An 18,211-nucleotide genomic window follows, 5' to 3' on the forward strand; every position below is an offset into this window, starting at 1 on the left:
TGATCCACTGCTTTCTCCTTGTGTGAAATCGACTAATGATTCAACAGCTCTTGGCCTTGGCTTTCCCATCTGTAGAACGGGAACAAAAACAACACACGTGGAGTAGGGGGCAGCAGTCTCGCAGTGAGCTGTTCCAGTATTTGGTGTGAAGGCAAGGGTACGGGGCTAACGTGTCAGGCACGTCCCGTGCACCTCAGGCCTTGGCCTCCCCGCAGACCCATCTGGGCTCAGTGGGCAGCAGAGAGAAGGAGCTGGGATTTGAGCCCAGAGTCGACTGCCGGCTCAAATCCCAGCTCCGCCTCCCACCCGCTGGCTGACTTTAGGTCTTTGTGCTTGGTTTTCTCATCTGTACAAGGGGGTCATGCACGATGCCCACCTCACAGGGCGGATGCCAGCAGCGAGTAAGCGAAAACCTGCCAAGCACTGAGAGAGGCACACAGTGTCCTTGCCCCGGGGTGATGGGAGGAGTAGGATGGAGGGAGGGGGAGGGGACTTAGCTCCACTTTCAGCTTGTTGAGGCTCAGGTGCACTTGGGACAAGTGAAGGGAGATTGTGGGCACATTTGGGTGAAGGGATAAGACACAGGTAGATATGGAGGTCTCACTGCCTTGCAGTGGAGTGGGGAAGGAGGTGCTGGGCAGCCCCTTTTCCCACAGGAAGTGTGGTATGCCTCCAAAGGAGGGGTCTCTGATACTGATGAGCCCGGGCCATGGCCAGGCCTCCTTGAAAGATCTCTCTGGCAGGGGAGGGAGACCCCTTGAGTCCACACCTAGGGTGAGCCAGCAGTCCCTGATCCAGTCATCCCACTCCAGCTCCTTTGTACCAAGATGAGGACAGTCCCCTGCTGTTTCAGGGGTGCCATGGAGATCTGTGGTGTGCCTAGTGTGTCAGGGCACACCCCATGGAAGGAGTTACGGATCCGCAGCTGTGCTCCCTTCTCCCCCTCCTCCACAGCCAATCCATCAGCTAATCTCCCCAGACTCGGCTGCTTCTCACACCTCTGCCAGGCCAGCCCGGCCCGAGAACCAGCACCTCTCCCGGTCACGGTACTGGCCTCCCAGCCCACCTCCCAGCTTCTCCAGCTGTCCCCAGCTCCAAATCTATCCTAACACGGAAGCCGAGGGACTCTTTGAAAACAAGTCAGATCCTGTCATTCTGCTCAGAACCCTCCAAGGTCGCCTCCCACCGGGAGGAAAAGCCAAGGACTGCACAAAGGCCTTCAAGGCCCCAGGATCTGACGTTACTGATGTCATGTCCTCCTCTTGCTTCCTCTGCTGCAGCCGCCCGGGCTCAGGGCTTCTGAACTTACTGCTCCACACCCCCGACTCACTCCCCCTACTCCAGTCAGAGCCCTGCTCAACTGTCACCTCTGCAAGGAAGCCACCCCAGCCACCTGACCCTCTTTATCCCATGGCCTGACTACTCTTTCTCCAGGGTGCTCACTGCCTGATATATACGTTTATCTGTTGATTTATATCTGTCCCCCAGTCCTGGGTCCAAGTGCCAGCCAAGCAGAAACTGAAGAACTAGATGGCTGAATCCCCAGCAGCTGGCACGGGCCTGGCTCGCGTGGCCCCTTGGTGACTGTGACCCTAACAACAGCGCTGTCTTAGTGACTTTGAGAAGAAGCCGGGCTCCTGGCGTGCACTGCCTCCCCATAACGCTGTGAGGGCGTGACAGTATGAGCCCCGTGGACAGAGGATGACCTGCCCTGGTCGCCCTTTGGCTAGGAGGAAGCCTGAGGCACTGGGGTGTGCCCATGGGGGCAGCTGAGGCCGTGAGTCCCAGTGCAGGAAAGTTCGGCAGGTAGAGAGGTGGCGGACAGGTGAGGCGGGGTCGTGGGGTCATCAACACCCGGGTGGGGCTGAGGGCCCAGGCAGCAGCATCCGGAGCATACCAGGGCCCGGGCTCCTCCCAGGCCCGGAGCACCCATCCAGGCAGGCTCTTTCAGAGCCACTGGGCCGGGTGAATGGGTGGTGGGTCCTGTCAGGGCAATTAGGGAGCACAAAGCTGAAGCTCTGGCAGCTCAGGACATGGCCTGGGGAGGCTTCTCTGGGCAAACAGAACAGAGGCCTGCCTGCCCCACTTGCCCCTGCCCGGGCGATTATGTGCCGATTATGTAACATGTTGATGCTGCAAGTGGCATCCACGTAGCCCTTTGAGAACTCTGCCCGCTCCTCAGGAAATGAGTCTCAGAATGACCTGGCTGGCCGGACACCCCCCAGCCTGCCCAACGCACATGCACACACGCGTGCGGGCACGCACACTGCAGTCCAAGAGAAAGTAGAAACCTGGCTTTGGAGCCATTCACTCAGGAAATCTTCATGGAGCCCCTGCCATGCACCCCTTTCCAGGTGCTGGGAATGTGGTACTGAACACAACGGACTGCCCCCATGACAGGAAGCATGACACATGGGTGTCATGCTAGATGGTGATGGGTGCTCTGGAGAAAAGCAAAAACAAACGCAGCAAGGAAGCCAGAGAGGACATACTCTGGGCAGAGACCAGGGTAAGGGTAGGGGGAGGCATTTCAGGAAAGCAAACACACGCAAAGGCCCTGAGGCAGAAGTGTGTGTCCTCAAAAAACACGAGCTGGTAGGGCTGGAGCAGTGTGAGCATGAGAGGAAGCGAGGCGATGAGTCAGTGAAGGGACAGTGGCCAACCGCAGGCCTCATACACATGGTCAGGCCTCCATGGAATGGACGCCACTGCAGGGTTCCAGTAAACAGACCCAAGGGCAAGCTGGCCCTGTCAACGGACACTGTGGTGGCTGTTGTCTCTCATTTACAAGCACAGTCGCCGACTCCTCGACTTCTCGAGGATATGCAGGCAATCAATAGGACATCAGCAGCTTGCCCACCCACGGTTTAACTTCCCCTCCCTCCCCTGGAAGTCCTCCGTGCTGTTATCTCTGCTCCTGGGAGGAGGAGGCAACCTCCTGCTTCCAGTGGCCCAGGCCAGGTTGACCAGGCAGCGCTAAGGCAGCTGAGAGGAGGAAGCTGCTGCCAGGCGGGCGGAAGTCCAGGTGCTGCCTGACGGTGAGAAGTCAGAGCCCTAAGCAGACTCTCGGGGCTGGGAAGACTCTCTGGATAACCCAATCCCCCCTCTCTCACTTCCAATTTGACTATGTTCATACTATAGAGAAGTTAAAAGAATCATACAATGAACACCCATACACCTAGGTTCCCCACCTGGCAGTATTCTGCCACATCTGTGCTCTGCTCTTGGTAGGTAGGTAGGTAGGTAGGTAGATAAATCGATAGATAGACAGATAGAGGGAGGTATAGGTATAGATATCATAAAACGTCACTCCCAAATACTCCGGTATGTATTCATGTATCAAGGAGAATACAAAAACAAAGGACATTCTCTTATAAAACAACAAAACCCTAAATACCAAAATAACCCAAATGTTTAACATTGTTACAACACTGTCATCATATAGCCCCCGTTCTGAGTTCCCCAGGTGTCTTAATTATTGCTGTTTTATTTCTACTCTTCTCCATACAAGAGTCCATCAAGAATGAGACACTTCATTTGCTTGTTACATTCCTTTAGGGTCAAATCTAGCATGAGCTGTCCTCACTGTATCATCCTCCCCACCTTTTTTTTCTTTCTTTCACGACATTGAGATTTTTGAAAGAAACAGCCCAGTTGTCTTATAGAATGTTCCTCAACTTGGGTGGATCTGATGGCTTCCTCCTGATTAGATTTGAATTAAGCATTCTGGGCATGAACGCCACCGAAGTGAGGTCGCGCCCTCCCCAGGGCATCAGTATGTGAGGAGGGCGTCATGCCAGTCTGTCCGATCACTGGTGATGCTAAGTATGTTCATTTCATTAAAGCGCCTCCCAAAGATCTCTCCATTGTAGGGATAATCTTTCCCTTTTTAAATAACAATTCATCTGTGTGATGAATTATGATATTCGAGGTGTGTGAATATACTGTTTGTTTTCTCACAAAATTTCACATAGTGATTTTAGCAGCTATTAATACCTTGCCTGAATCAATTATTGCATTGGTGGCTGAAAAAAAGAAATTTTCCTAATTTGATTCTCTTTTCTACGTTCTTCTGTAAAATTGTCTACACCCTTAATCCTCTCCTCCCCCTTTATAGTATTATCACACACTTATACATTTTAAAAATTATTATATTTATTGTGTTAAAAATCCATGATCATCACTTTCCTTTTTTGATGCCCGAATTGTCCCAAATTTGGCCTGTGGGAGTCTCCTCAAAAGGATACTTATGTACCTCCCCACCTTTTTGAACAATCTTATTGAGGCATAATTGACATGTGATAAATTGCACCTATTTGAAATGTAATGTACAACTTAGTAAGTTGTGACATACGCATACACCCGTAAAACTACCACCGCATTCCAGAAAGTGGATTGCCCCCAAAGTCTCCTCGTGGACCATGTAATACTCTACCGTAGGCCGTCACCATCCTTAAGCAACTCCTGGTTTGCTTTCACTTACTATAGACTAGTTTGTGTTTTCTAAAGTTTTGTCGAAGTAGAATGATACAGCATGTCCTCTTTTGTGTCTAGACCCTTTCCCTCAGCACAGTTACCTTGAGACTCAGCCATGGGATTGTGTGTATCGATAGTTCCCCTTTCAGTTGCTGAGCTGTGTTCCACTGTGTGGACATACCACCGTTTATCCATGTGTTGATATGCAGATGGACATCTGGGTTGCTTCTAGCTTGGGGCTATTACCAATAAAGCTGCCAAATAAAGCCATGGGCTGTACACATAGTGGCTCACGCTTATAATCCCAGCACTTTGGAAGGCCGAGGTAGGAGGACTGCTTGAGCCCAGGAGTTCGAGACCAGCCTAGGCAATATAATAAGATACAATTAGTCAGGCATGGTGGTGCGTGCCTGTAGTCTCAGCTACGTGGGAGGCTGAGGCGGACAGATAGTCTGAGCCCAGGAGTTTGAGGCTACAGCGAGCTGTGATCATGCCACAGTCTTCCAGCTTTATTTAAATAAATTAAATAAAGCTGTTGTGAACATTTATTTAAGGTTGTATGGACATAGATTTCCTTTTCTCTTGAGTAAATACCTACAAGTGAGTGGAAACACTGGATTGTACAGAAGGTATATGGTTAATTTTTAAGAAATCGCCAAAGTGTTTTGAAGGTAGTAATACCATTTTTCCTTCCTACCAGCAGGGTATGAGTTCCAGTTCCTCCACAGACCTGCCAACATGGACACGGTCAGTGGTATCTCACTGGAGTTTTAATTTTTAAAGTAAAAAATTTTCAATTTAAATTTCCTTGATGGTGAATGACATAGAGCATCATCTTATGTATTTTGCTTTGTGAAGATTTTCTCACAGTGTATGTTTTGTCTGTTCATTTTCTTTTCTTCTTTTTTTTTTTAGAGACAGGGTCTTGCTCTGTTGCCCAGGCTGGAGGGTAGTGGCACAATCATAGCTCACCACAACCTCGAATTTCTGGACTCAAGTGATCCTCCTGCCTAAGCCTCCCGAGTACCTGGGACTACTGGTGTGCACCACCATGCCCAACTAATTTTTAAAAAATTTTTTTGTAGAGATGGGGATCTTATTATGTTGCCCAAGCTGGTATTAATCTCCTGGCCTCAAGCAATCCTCCTGCCTTGGCCTCCCAAAGTGCTGGGATCACAGGCATGAGCCACCATGCTGGGCTTATTCATTTTCTTAATAGTGTCTCTTGTAGTGCAGAAGTTTTGAATTTTGATGTGGTTCAATTTATCAATTTGTTCTTTTATAAATTGTGCTGTTGGTATGATAACTAAGACATATTTGCCTAGTACCAGGCCATAAAGATTTTCTCCTATGTTTACTACTAGACATTTTATCATTTTAGATTATATATTTAGGTCTACAATCCATTTTGATTCGACTTTTGTATATAGTATGAGGCACAGATTGAGTTTAAAAAAACATATAGTTATCTAATTGTTTCAGCACATTTGTTAAAAACACTATCCTTTTCCCACCTCATTGTCTTCATAACTTTATCAAAAATCGTTGTCCAAATATGTGTAATCTATTTTTTGACTTACTATTCTGTCATATTGACTGAGGTGTCTATCTTTATGCCAACACAATACTGTTCTGATTAATGTACCTTCATAATACTTCTAAAAATCAGATAGTATCAATCCTCTAACTTTGTGATTTTTTTAGAGTTGTTTTGACCCTTTTAGGTTCTTAAATTTTCATATGAATTTTAAAATCAGCTTGTTGATTCCTACAAAAAAGCCTGCGGAGATTTTGACTGGGAGGGCACTAGAATCTATAGGTCAACGTGAAGAGAATTGTCATCTTAACACTATCGAGTTTTCTGACCTACGACCAAAGTATAGTTAATTGTTGTTATTCATGGCAGTTATGTTCTAGAAAGTCTCCATGAGCCCCGAATTAGTAAATACTGAACCTTTGCTCCTAGGAGAAATACAGGATTTGGTTCCTATGAGCTTCTGGTTACAACGCCCTCATCAGCTGACCAACATGTTACCTTGTTTTTTGTTTTTGTTTTTTTTGAGTCGGAGTCTCACTCTGTCACCTTGGCTGGAGTGCAGTGGCACACTCATGGCCACCCGAGTGTCGACCTGCTGGGCGCTGGTGATCCTTCCACCTCAGTCTTTCAAGTAGCTATAACTACAGGTATGTGCTACCACACCCGGCTAATTTTTTTACTTGTTTTTTTAAGTTGGAGTCTCACTGTCACCCAGGCTGGAGTGCAGTGACATGCTGCTCACGGCCACTGCAGCCTCGACCTGCAGGGTTCAGGCGATCCTTCTGCCTCAGTCTTCCAAGTAGCTGGAACTACAGACATGCAACACCATGCCAGCTAATTTATTTTTTATAGAGACAAGGTCTCACCATGTTGCCCAAGCTTGCCTCCAATTCGTGGGCTCAGGATGTTACCTTGTTTTATATGTATTTCTGTTTCAAGGCACCTAAAGTTATAGCTATTGTTATTCATTCACACTGAGCTCACAACCAACACCACCATCATTCACCCCTGGATGAAGCTTATCAAGCACGCATGTCTTCTCCACGAGACACACTGCAGTCTCCTCGCACGTGGGGACACCAGGCGGCACCTCAGCACTCTGTTTGGGGCCTTTTTTTTTTTTGAGTTGAGTCTCACTCGGTCGCCCAGACTGGAGTGCAGTGGCCGCTTCCGGCCACCGCAGCCTCGCCTGCTGGGCTCCGCGATCCTTCTGCCTCAGCCTTCCGAGTAGCCGGAATTACAGGCATGTGCTACCACGCCTGACTGATTTTTTGATTTATTGTAGAGATGAGGTCTCGCTGCCCAGGCGGGTCTCGAACCCGAGGGCTCAGGCAATCCACTCACCTCAGGCTCCCAAAGGCGCGGAATTACAGGCTGAGCCACCGAGCCCGGCTTTGGGGCCATTTTTAAACCACCAATAGAACGCACAAATGTGAACAACGTGGCACCAAACAGACTGTGAAAAGGATGCTGGGTAGTAGGAGAGCTGAAGCGAGAAGGCAGAGGGTCGCCTTGTCTGACTTCAGCTGGGGATGCGAACATCAGGTTACTCAAAATGTTTGCTGCCTGCACTCGTCTGAGTGACCGCAGCAGCACTGTGATGGCTGATTTGAGGGTTACAAATAATTTTTGTTTAATTTTCAATTTTAAATATGTGGGGTACAATTCAGGGTTAGGAATGCAAATGTTCATTATGCAGTTTCCCTTGTACAAATAAGTTTTAGTGAGTAGGTGAATTGGCAAATACAAAATATTGAGGATGGATTTATATCTCTTCATTCAGATTTTCTTTAATTTCTCTCAGCAGTGTTTTAAAACTGTACAAGTCTTTCATATCTTTTGCCAGATTTATCCACAAGTATTTCATATTTTTAATATTATAGATGGTGCTATTTTTTCTATTTCAATTCCTTACTATGTATTGCTAGCATGCAGAAATACAATTGATTGTTGTTAATCTTGTATCTGGCAACCTTGCTGAACTCAGTTCTGGTAGCTTCCATTGGATTTCCTACAAAGAGAATCATGAATCATGTCACCTACAAATAAAGACAGTTTCACTTCTTTTTTTTTTTTTTTTTTTTTTGAGTTGGAGTCTCTCTCTGTCACCCAGGCTGGAGTGCAGTGGCATGCTCATGGCCACCACTGTCTCGATCTGCTGGGCTCAGGCGATTCCTCCACCTCAGCCTTCCAAGTAGCTGAAACTATAGGCGAACACTACCACACCTGGCTAATTTTTTAATTTATTGTAGAGATCAGGTCTCGCCAAGGTGCCCAGGCTGGTCTCGAACCCCTGGGCCTAGGCAATCCTCTCGCCTCAGCCTCCCAAAGTGCTGGGATTAGAGGCTTGAGCCACCATGCCTGGCCAACAGTTTTACTTCTTAATCTCATGCCTTTTATTCCTTTAATCTTGTTTCTTACCCGATTGCACTGGCTAGAAACTCCAGTGCACTGTCCAGTGATAAGAATGGACATCCTGTCTTGTTCCTGATTTTAGAGGGAAAAGTATTCAGTCTTTCACCATTAAGATAATACTATCTGTAGTTTTTTCATAAATGCCCAAGAAAGGACACACTTTTAAGGGGTCCGGCCCTTGTTGGAAAAGGTGTAATTCAGTAACCGGACAGTAGAAAATTCTGATGGTCTAGTCAGGAGGGTGCTGGTCTGGAGCTGCTGGGCAAGCAATAGGCAACCCTCTGGAGGCCGGACCCGGAGCAGGACTTCAGCAACCAGTGTCAGGGGAACAGGGTCACCCACACAGTGTCTCAGATATGAGATGTTTTGATCATGTAGTGTCACAGGCACAGTGTTATGGGCATATAGTGTCATGGACACTCAGTGTCACAGGCATGCAGTACCACGGGCACGCAGTGTTATGGGCATACAGTGTCATGGACACGTAGTGTTGTAGGCATGCAGTATTTAGGGTACAGAGTGTCATGGGTATTCAGTATCACAGGTATGCCATGTCATGGGCATGCAGTGTCAAGGGGAGTCCAGACACCAGTGGTGGTAGGTCTTGGGACAACTTGGGCTGCACATGGACTTTCAGAAGGAGTGCTGCTGGGTGTGTGAGACCCTCAGGCCGCAGTCAGCTGGGTGCAGGCCACCCACGGGCTTTGGTTTCACGAGGGCTGTAGAAAGGTTACCAGTGGGCGGAGGCTGCAGGGTCACAGGCAGATTGTGTTCTGGGCCTGTGGCTGGGGTGGTATCCACCGCAGATCCCCCACTCCACGCAGGAAATTGCAGGAAGTCTTTTCCTCCCGCAATGTCCTTCCAGAGTCCTCTGGTGAGAGCCTTAAATCATGTTTAGGGGAATTCTGTTGCCTATCATCGAACATATATTGAAGGAGCACTTGGAATGGAGATGAAATAAATGAATGACTCACACAGATCGGCAGAGCTTGTCATTTTAACTGCTCTCCAAAGCTGGCTGGAGAGGGGCTAGACCAGTCCTGGGAGCGAGTTTGGGACGCTGAGAGCACAGAACTGGCTGGGTTCCGGGGTGCAGGCCACGGGCTCAGCTCGGCAGGCATCCATGGCTAATCATCTTTTGTTCCCAGATTACTGCTGATTTGATGACCCAGGAAAACACAGGGCTACCTTTCTGTGATAGAATTGGGTGGCCTCCTCTCCCAGGCCCATCACAGGTCAGGCTTAGCCGCAGGCCCAGAATCATGACACACAGACGTCCACAGTCTGCATCCCACCCACCCAGCTGGGACTGGATTGTCTTTTAGCCCCTTAGATCCATCTTCCCTGAAACTCAAGTTCTCAGGGTCTGTCCTCCATCCCACAGCTGCCTCCAAAGACTCCGCCTAGTCTGTCTCAGGATTGTCATCTTGTGACTGGAGCTTGGCACACAGCAGGGGCTTAGGAAACATTTGTAGGCTCAGAGGACATATGTGCATATATTTCATACTTGGATCTTCAGTGCCCAGCAGAGCAGGTGCTCAGTGAATGCTCAAGGCAGGCAGGAAGAAAGCAAAGTGGGTATGAAGCCCTTCTGTGGATCCGTTGAAAGGATCAGAACTTCCCCCATCCCTCCGAGTGTCCAAAGCATTTTTATTTATATTCATTCATTTCACCGTCAGAATAATCCTGCGACAGCACTCTTATCATTTCCATCTTAGAGATGAAGATGACAATGCCCAGAGAGGTTAATTCAATTGCCCAGTATCACACAGGAGGTGGCAGACCTGGGACTCTAACCCAGGCACAGTATTTCGGGTCCCACTTGTAAATATCACAAAATACTGTCTTCGCCCACCTCCTCCATATCCCCAGCCCTGAGAGTTGGCACGTAGATGGCGCTCAATGCATAGTCACGTAATAAACGGCACAGCCAAGGGCCCCGGGCTATAGCTCTCCAGCATCCTGTCGTCCCACTGGGTGTATCACACAGGTGGCTTTGGTCTCAGCTCCGATGAAAGCACCTGGACCGCGCTGACTGAGAGGAAGGGCTGAGTTTCTTTCTTTCCTTTCTCTCTTTCCTTCCTTCCCTCCCTCCTTCCTTTCCTCCTCCTTTCCTCCTTCCCTCTCCTGCCTCCCTTCTCGCTCCCTTCGTATTAATGATGCAACGTGTGTCCTTTGCTGGAATGAGCCAGGGGCACATTTGGTGTGGCAGAGCAGCTAGTGGAAGCATGGTGTTTCTTCACAAGAAGTTCCTCAAGAGGAGGGGCAAGTTCTCTTTGCTCCCTTTTTGCTGCTACTTGGGATGAGGATGAGATGCCTGAAGCTCCAGCAGCCATCCGGAACTAGGAGGTGACCTTGAAGACAGAAGCCACTTGCCAAAGACCAGAGATGGGATCCCTGATGACTTCAGGTGACCAGCAGGAGTCCTGGATTGCCACCGCCACACGTGTTTTACATGAGAGAGAAGCTACGTTCTATCTTGTTTCTGCTGCTGCTATTTGAGGTCTACCTAATCCCCACACAGTGTAGTTATTAGTTTCACTTTACATATGAAGAAATTTAGTCCTAAAGATGCAGAGCAACTTGGTTTGAAGCCGGGCAGTCTCAAGGTACAGCCTGTGTACAGAACCACTCAATACAGGAACCTCCCCGCAGAATGCTAATTGCACATATTAGGCGATGGGTAAACACTAGCTGGAGGGTGGCTGGGCTCTGCCAATGTGGGAACCAGGAATGCGAGGGTTGTGGCTGTTTCCTCGGTTTGCTGGCTGGGGAACTGCACTGTGTTCCTACCACACTCAAGGTGTCTGTGCCCAGGCCCTGCAGCATTTTGGCAGGGAACTCAGACCGCAGTTATTAAATTCTTTCATATTCTGGCCTGCTCTTAAGGAGCCAGAACAGGCAGAGGCAATCTTCTACAAGAGGAAAGTGATTCTAGTCCCAGGTGAATGGAGAGGCTAAAGTCCCCAAAAAGGGAATTCAGATTCTAGAGCTGCAAACATGATCGTGGTTATTAGCATGACCCTAAGTGGGTTCTAAAGCATTTCCTCAAAACACTGGAGGTGTCAAATGTTAGTGGGTGTTCAATGTAGACACATCAATGATCAAGTAGGCTTGAGAAGCATATTTCTAAAAAAAAAGCATATCAATGTAACAAAGACTATGCTTTAATAAAAACAGAGAAATAAATAAATTTTTTTCAAAAGGCTTAAGAAGCAGGACTTCTCACAAGACATCTGTCTTTAGCCTGCACGGGCACCTTCTGGGAGGGGAGTGAAGTATACAGCATTCCTGAACATTATTTGAACTTGGAGCCCTTGTTTCTGACGAGCATCTCAGAGGATGTCTTTCTGCCGTAAACAACTGTTAATAGATGCCACTTATGAATAACATAACTGCATGCCAAGTACTGTGCTGTGTAGTGTATGTGTGTATGCACAAACTCATTCTCAGGAAAATCTATGAAGTAGATTTTCATAGATGAGAAAAATGCTACAGATGAGAAATCTGAGGCTCAGAGTAACATGCCCCGGGTCACAAGGCTGGATGGAAGTGGTAAAGCGGTGATCAAACCCTTCTAACTACCGAATCCACCACGCTGCCAGGCTCAGAGGAGAGACCTTGTCGCAACCCGCACATCTGGTAGGAGGTTATGATGGGCCTCCATTCAGGTGTTGACTCCTACTCCAATGTTTTCATGCTTTGCTGCTTCTAGGTTCCGAGTGTGCAGATGGGGAGTGATGCTTGCTCCCTACACTGCATTCCCTCCCACACCCCCAGAGCTGTAGCCCAGAGACCAGCTGGGGACACAGCAGAGCCTCTGGGCCAGGTTCCTGCCCATTCACCAACATCCCCTCTATGGACCTGACCCGTGGGCGAGTCCCGTATGTCTTGGGCCACAGCTCACAGAAGCAAGCCCCAGACTATTCCAGATGTGCGGTCTTCACTTCTTCAAATGTGGGAAGAAAAATGAAAAGAACAATATTTGGTGACACTCTGGTGAAAATTATATAAAATCCAAATGTTAGCATCCATAAATAAAGCTCTACTGGCTCATAGCCACGCTCATCTGTTTACGTATTGTCTATGGCTGCTTGGGCCTCAGGACGGCAGAGTTGAATGGCCCTAGCAGAGGCTCTATGGCCTGCAAAGCCCTCAATATTTACTTTTTGCCCCCTGATAGAAAACATTTGCTGACCCGTTTCCAGATGAAAGAAATCAAACTCCAGTAATCTCATCATTCACATCTGGCGATTTCCCTCCCAAGTTGGTTTCATTCCTGCTTCTCAGGGGTTGGCAGGAATGAAGTGGATTGGGACTAAGCCTCAGGAATGAAAGAAGCTGCAGGCCAGGTGGAGGGGGTGGGCCTGGGTTCCTGTGTCCACACTGCCCTTGGCCCTGCAGGCCCCCGACAACTTCCTCCCACTGGGGCCATGATGCAACAGGCTCTCAGTAAATGTCTATAGAATGTCTACCGTGTGCCCTTTGAGGCACTGCTTAGGGACACATGGAGATTTTTATATATACACTTATATATACATACATAAAAATTAAATTTTCTTTTTTTTTTGAGTTGGAGTCTCACTCTGTCATCCAGGCTGGAGGGCAGTGGCGCACTCACGACCACCCCAGCGTCGACCTGCTGGGTTCCGGCGATCCTTCCACCTTAGCCTTCCAAGTAGCTGGAACCACAGGCACGCGATATTGCGCCCAGCTAATTTTTTATTTTATTTTATTTTATTGTAGAGACGAGATCTTGCCAAGTTGCCCGGGCTGGTCTTGAACCTGTGGGCTCAGGCAAGCTACTCGCCTCGGCCTCCCAAAGTACTGGGATTACAGGCAGAGCCACCAAGCTCGGCCAAAATTAAACTTTCTACTAGCAATACACACTGTAAAGAAAAAGCATGTTAAAGAGGTAGTGATGGTGAGGTGCTTCTTTAAATAAGGAGCCAGAAGAATCTCGGGTGATATGAGCAGAGACCTTTATGAGGCACCGGAGGCATCGTGCATTCCAGGGAGCAGGAGTAACACGAGCCAAGGCCCTGAGAGGGAAATGGCCTGAGTGTAAGGACAGCCATGAAGCCAATAACGGCCTGGGGGTGCTGGCAGCGAGGGCCTGAGAAGTAAGCGGAAGGAAGATGGAGGACCTTCTTCCTTCAAGGAGAGGGGTCCGAATAACAAATCCAGTATAATGGGAGCCATGGCATGAATCGTTCTAACAACTTGAAAGGAAGTCTGTTACGTGGAGACTGGACTGCAGGGTGGGTCTCTATGCCACAGGATCCCCTCTGGGTTCTCAGGGTGGGATGCCAAGAGGTAAGGACCTCCTGGAAGGCAGGCAGACGCCGCCACTCCCCAAACTGATACGCTGGAAGAGGACGAGGCGGTGCCCTCCACACCTCAGAACATTGGGTGGGGAGGAGCCAGGGGCCCTGCAGGCACAGCATAGACAGGCTCAGGTCAGGCAGCAGAGGACTGAGTGAGGCCCCTTAATCCTCTGCCTTTGGGTTAGTCTGGGGCCTTCTCTGTATCCCACAGCTTCAGAGCCTCACTGCGTCAAACCTGACACACTGATGATGTACCGGTCTCCTGAGTCCCCCTCTATGGGCCAGGAGCTCCTGGATGGCAGGCCCCACCTGCTTCACAAGCACTGAGTAGGTGGCTGGGAGTGGGTATTTACCACAGGCCAGTCCCAGCTGGAGCCGGAAGGACAGCTGGCAGCAGGTAGGGAAGGGAAGATGAGGGCCGGATGTCTAACTTCTCCTTCCACTAGCAGAAATATTGGCTTGGTTCTGGATTCCAGATCCTTTCCTCCAGGGTCTGGGTACCCCACCTCTCATTCAGAGCCTGGCGCTCCACAGACCCTGTGAGCAGTGATCTGTCCCATGTCCCTCACCGCCCACACCCCAACTCCACATGCTGTGAGCCCCTTGAAGACCCTTCATCTTGTGTCTTGCCCTAACTCCATCAAGCCTAGGGCCCATGGAGGGCAGGAAATGCTCACTGAAGGGTGCTCACCACATACTGTGTGTGAAATCCTTTAGTCCTGCTAACCATGCCATGAAGTAGATATTCACTACTCTGCAAATAAGAAAATGGAGTCAGAAAGGTGATCTACCTCAAGGTCAAAGTCCAGTGGGGGCAGAGCCGGTCAGTGCTCTTCCAGTTCTCCTGGGCACGGGCTATGCACCCAATACCTGCTGAGCAATCGTGGCCAGAATTGAAAGCACTGACTGCCCACTCTCTCATCTGTCATCAACATGTGGTACGATGGTGGAGACAGCTGAAACCCGTGAGCACCTCCCACCCACTTGATGGACCAAAATATACAAGACAACATGGCAAAAACGCGGAGAAACTGGAATCCTAACGCGCTGTTGGTGGAAATATACAACGATGCAGCCTCTCTGGAAAACAGCTTGGCAGTTCCTTGAAAAATTAAAACAGCAACTACGACCCAACCATTCTGCAGCTTGATATAGACCCAAGGAAATTAAACACTTAGGGACTGGGAAGTGACTGCTCAGGCATGGGTTTCCTTTTGAGGTGCTACAAATGCTCTGGAATTAGGCAGTGTCACAGTTGCACAACTCTAAATATACTGAACACCACTGAATTGTACACTTCCAAAGGGCGAATGATCTCAATAAATCTAGTAATAAGAAAACAAACTTGTGGGCTGTCCAAGTTCCAGTTACCGCCCAGGCTGAGAAGCATCTCTGCTAGAAGTCTCGTCCCCTGCAGCACTGGACACCAGATCCTAGTCCTAGAATGAAGCGTGTTCACCCTCAGATTAGGCAGGAAGTCTGTCTTATCTTCTCCCTAACTCCATGTTCCAAAGTCCTGACTCTGTCCTCCTGCATCTTTTTCCTGGGTCCACTGTCTCCCTGGGAAAGTACCTGAATGGTGGGTTCTACATCAAATACCCTCACCAGTCTAGGAGGCGTCATCAAGGCTGAAGATGCTGGAGGGGGCGGGGTCAGGCTAGCACCCAGCAGACTCAGTGGAATTCCAAACCCACTTCTTTGGGAAAAGGAAACTACAGAACTGTTTGCTGAGTGCATACTATGATACTATATGCTGGGCACAAAATTCGGTTCTTGCCAAGCCTTCGACTGCTCTAAAAGTAGCTACGCTCACTCCCCTGGACGTGAGGAGACCCACATCCGGTGAGGCTGTTACCTGTCCTGGTGGGCAGTGGCAGCAGGTCCTCTTCTCTCCAGGCGCCAAGCTATTGCCCAATCTGGACTTCTTTGGGCTTCAGGTTTCTCATCAGTAGAGGACACACAACACAATTTCTGGGGAGGTCCCAGAAGCACCCAGCTTTAATAAATTCCAGTCCCTGCTTCTCATGGATTGTGGCTTTTGTTGAGCAGGGAGAAGGGGAGATGGGTTATATGCTGTTTCCTATTCCAAACCCAACCACGATGGGCTGGTGGCATGAGACCCTTTGCTCTCTGGACATGGATGCACCGCCTCAGCCTCCACCAGGGCTGCCTCTCTGCTGAGCTGGGGTGGAGAGGGTCTGGGTGTGTCTGGAGAGGCCTACAATGTCCGCTTGGGCATGGGACTCCCTGGAGAGCAGGCCAGGCTTGGTCTGGACTTGGGATGCCCCAAGACTAGCTGCATGATCTCACGCAGGTTCCCTGACTTCTAAGTGCCTGTTTCTTGGGTGTGGAAGGGGAACCCAAGGCAACTTTTCCAAGCATGGAGACTGAGGCCTGGGCATCCTTCTCTCATGCCTCCCCCAACTCACCCCCCATCCACCCAGTCAGGATCAGGAGCCGCAGCAGGGGTTGGCATCTCCGCCCTCCCAGACAGGCGGCAACAAACCACAAAACACACATTTCCCAATCACATATGGCTTCTTTGACCCCATCAAATAACTTTATTCACACAAACGTCCCTTAATTTACAAAGCTTCAGTCATTCATACATATTAGGGGATCCACAGTGTTCAAGGAACTTAAATATAATGTATCATACCAACCCAAGTAAACCAAGTACAAAAAATATTCATATAAAGTTGTTCACACGTAGGTCCTAGATTACCAGCTTCTGTGCAAAAAAAGGAAATAAAGAAAAATAGACTTATTAACTAGTATTTAAAACTAACTTTGTGCCTGGCTTAAAACCTCCTTCACACTCAACTCTATCCCACATCAATGTTTAAGAAGTCACTGAAATATACTCCCTGCTCTGATGGAAAGCCACCCCTGGGCACAGAAGGGTCCAACTGCCCCTAAATAGGCTCCCTGCCTCCTGTGACCTCTCCTGGAAAGAGACCTACAGGGCCCTCCCTTCTGTCGCCCTCTGAAATCTCAGGGGCCCCTGGGCAGCCATGGCAGTGGATTCATCTCTTGGTGACGGCCCTAGATGCTAGCACTGGTCAATCTCATGTCACACCTACTGGTCACCTTTAAGGGCATCTCTGCAAACAGGAGCCTCCCCTGCCCCAGAGCCTAAGCAGGGCAGGAACAGAGACAGGCCTGTGTTGTCTTGAAGGCTGTGCTACAGCCGAGAATGACAGGCTGGCAGAGCCAGCATCTCAGGGCTTCTGCCTCCAAACGTGGTGGCCCGTGGAGCTGAATGAAGTCAGCTCGGCTGCTCTGAGGTCGCCAGGCCCTAGGAAAAGGGGACTGCCAGCAGCTGTGTCTATCTGGGACTCCAAACAGGCCCTGAAGGGAAAATGAGTCAAGAAGTGGGATGACCTGAGAACCACCTAGAGTCTATGAGCCACCAGTGCCCAGATATGGAAGGATGGGTGTGTGAGCACGACTGAAGGAGGGAGATGGACTTGGTGGGCAGAGCTAGAAGGGGGTGGCATGGGGCCAGGCTAGGGCAGAGAGCTAGGGTCCCCTCCTCAGGGGATGGCAGCCTGGCTCCTGCTGTCCCATTTCCAAAAGACACCCCAAGGCCAAAACCCAGATATCCACCCCATTATAATCTATCTTCCAAGAAGGTAAACAGCCAACAGCATAAAAAGATTCCCACAATGCCAGCTCTTCTCCTCTTAGAAAAAGATTCAAGCAAAAATAAGTCTTATTGCTCCAAACACTGGTTTTCTAGGTGGGAGACAACTGATATGTGAAGGAGCTGAGGACCCTGGAGGGAGGGAATGGCGGAGCCGGGGAATGTGCAGGGCAGGCGGCTGTGAGGAAGGTGGGGAGCGGTCTAGCACCACGGGTTCAGGAGCAGAGGGGTGAGGGGTGCTCACCCCTGCCCCAGGCATCTCTGCCTTCCTTCGCTCTGGGGCCCCCACTGGCAGCGCCCTAAAGGAGGCCAGGCCCTGTCCAGAGTCGGATCTCCACCCTGCATTGGGCATGTCTCCTCCAGCTGTAAACAGGGTATTTCTTAAGTAAACATGTAATACACTCTTTCAGAAAGGCAGCCATGGGGCAAACCACATCCTGAAGGGAGGAAAGAATTCCTATGCGCCTGTCCCGATGTCTCTGGGATGAGATGAGGCTAAGGCCGGTGACCTTAGTCCTCGATGCCCAGAACAGGGTCAGATGGAGCGAGTTTTGAGCCAAAAGACGGCGGCAACCTCCTGGCTAGAGGTAAGAGGCAGGGGACCTGCCAGGGAGTGAGAGGCAGTGTGCACCTGTCTGAAGCAGTTTTCCTGGGCTACAGTTGCTAGTGAGTGCCGCTGTGGAGGACGGGGAGATGTGGACCTGGCTACAGCCCTTGGGAGGAGGGCGTGGGGATGGGGCAATCCTTCCCCTGTGGCTCTCTGGGAGTGGAAGAGAGAGCAAGTGACAGGTGGACACCGGTAGGGAAAGA

The sequence above is a fragment of the Carlito syrichta genome, unplaced genomic scaffold (assembly GCF_000164805.1).
Source record: "Carlito syrichta isolate Samal-C Ts95f unplaced genomic scaffold, Tarsius_syrichta-2.0.1 Scaffold239047, whole genome shotgun sequence".
NCBI lineage: Eukaryota > Metazoa > Chordata > Mammalia > Primates > Tarsiidae > Carlito > Carlito syrichta.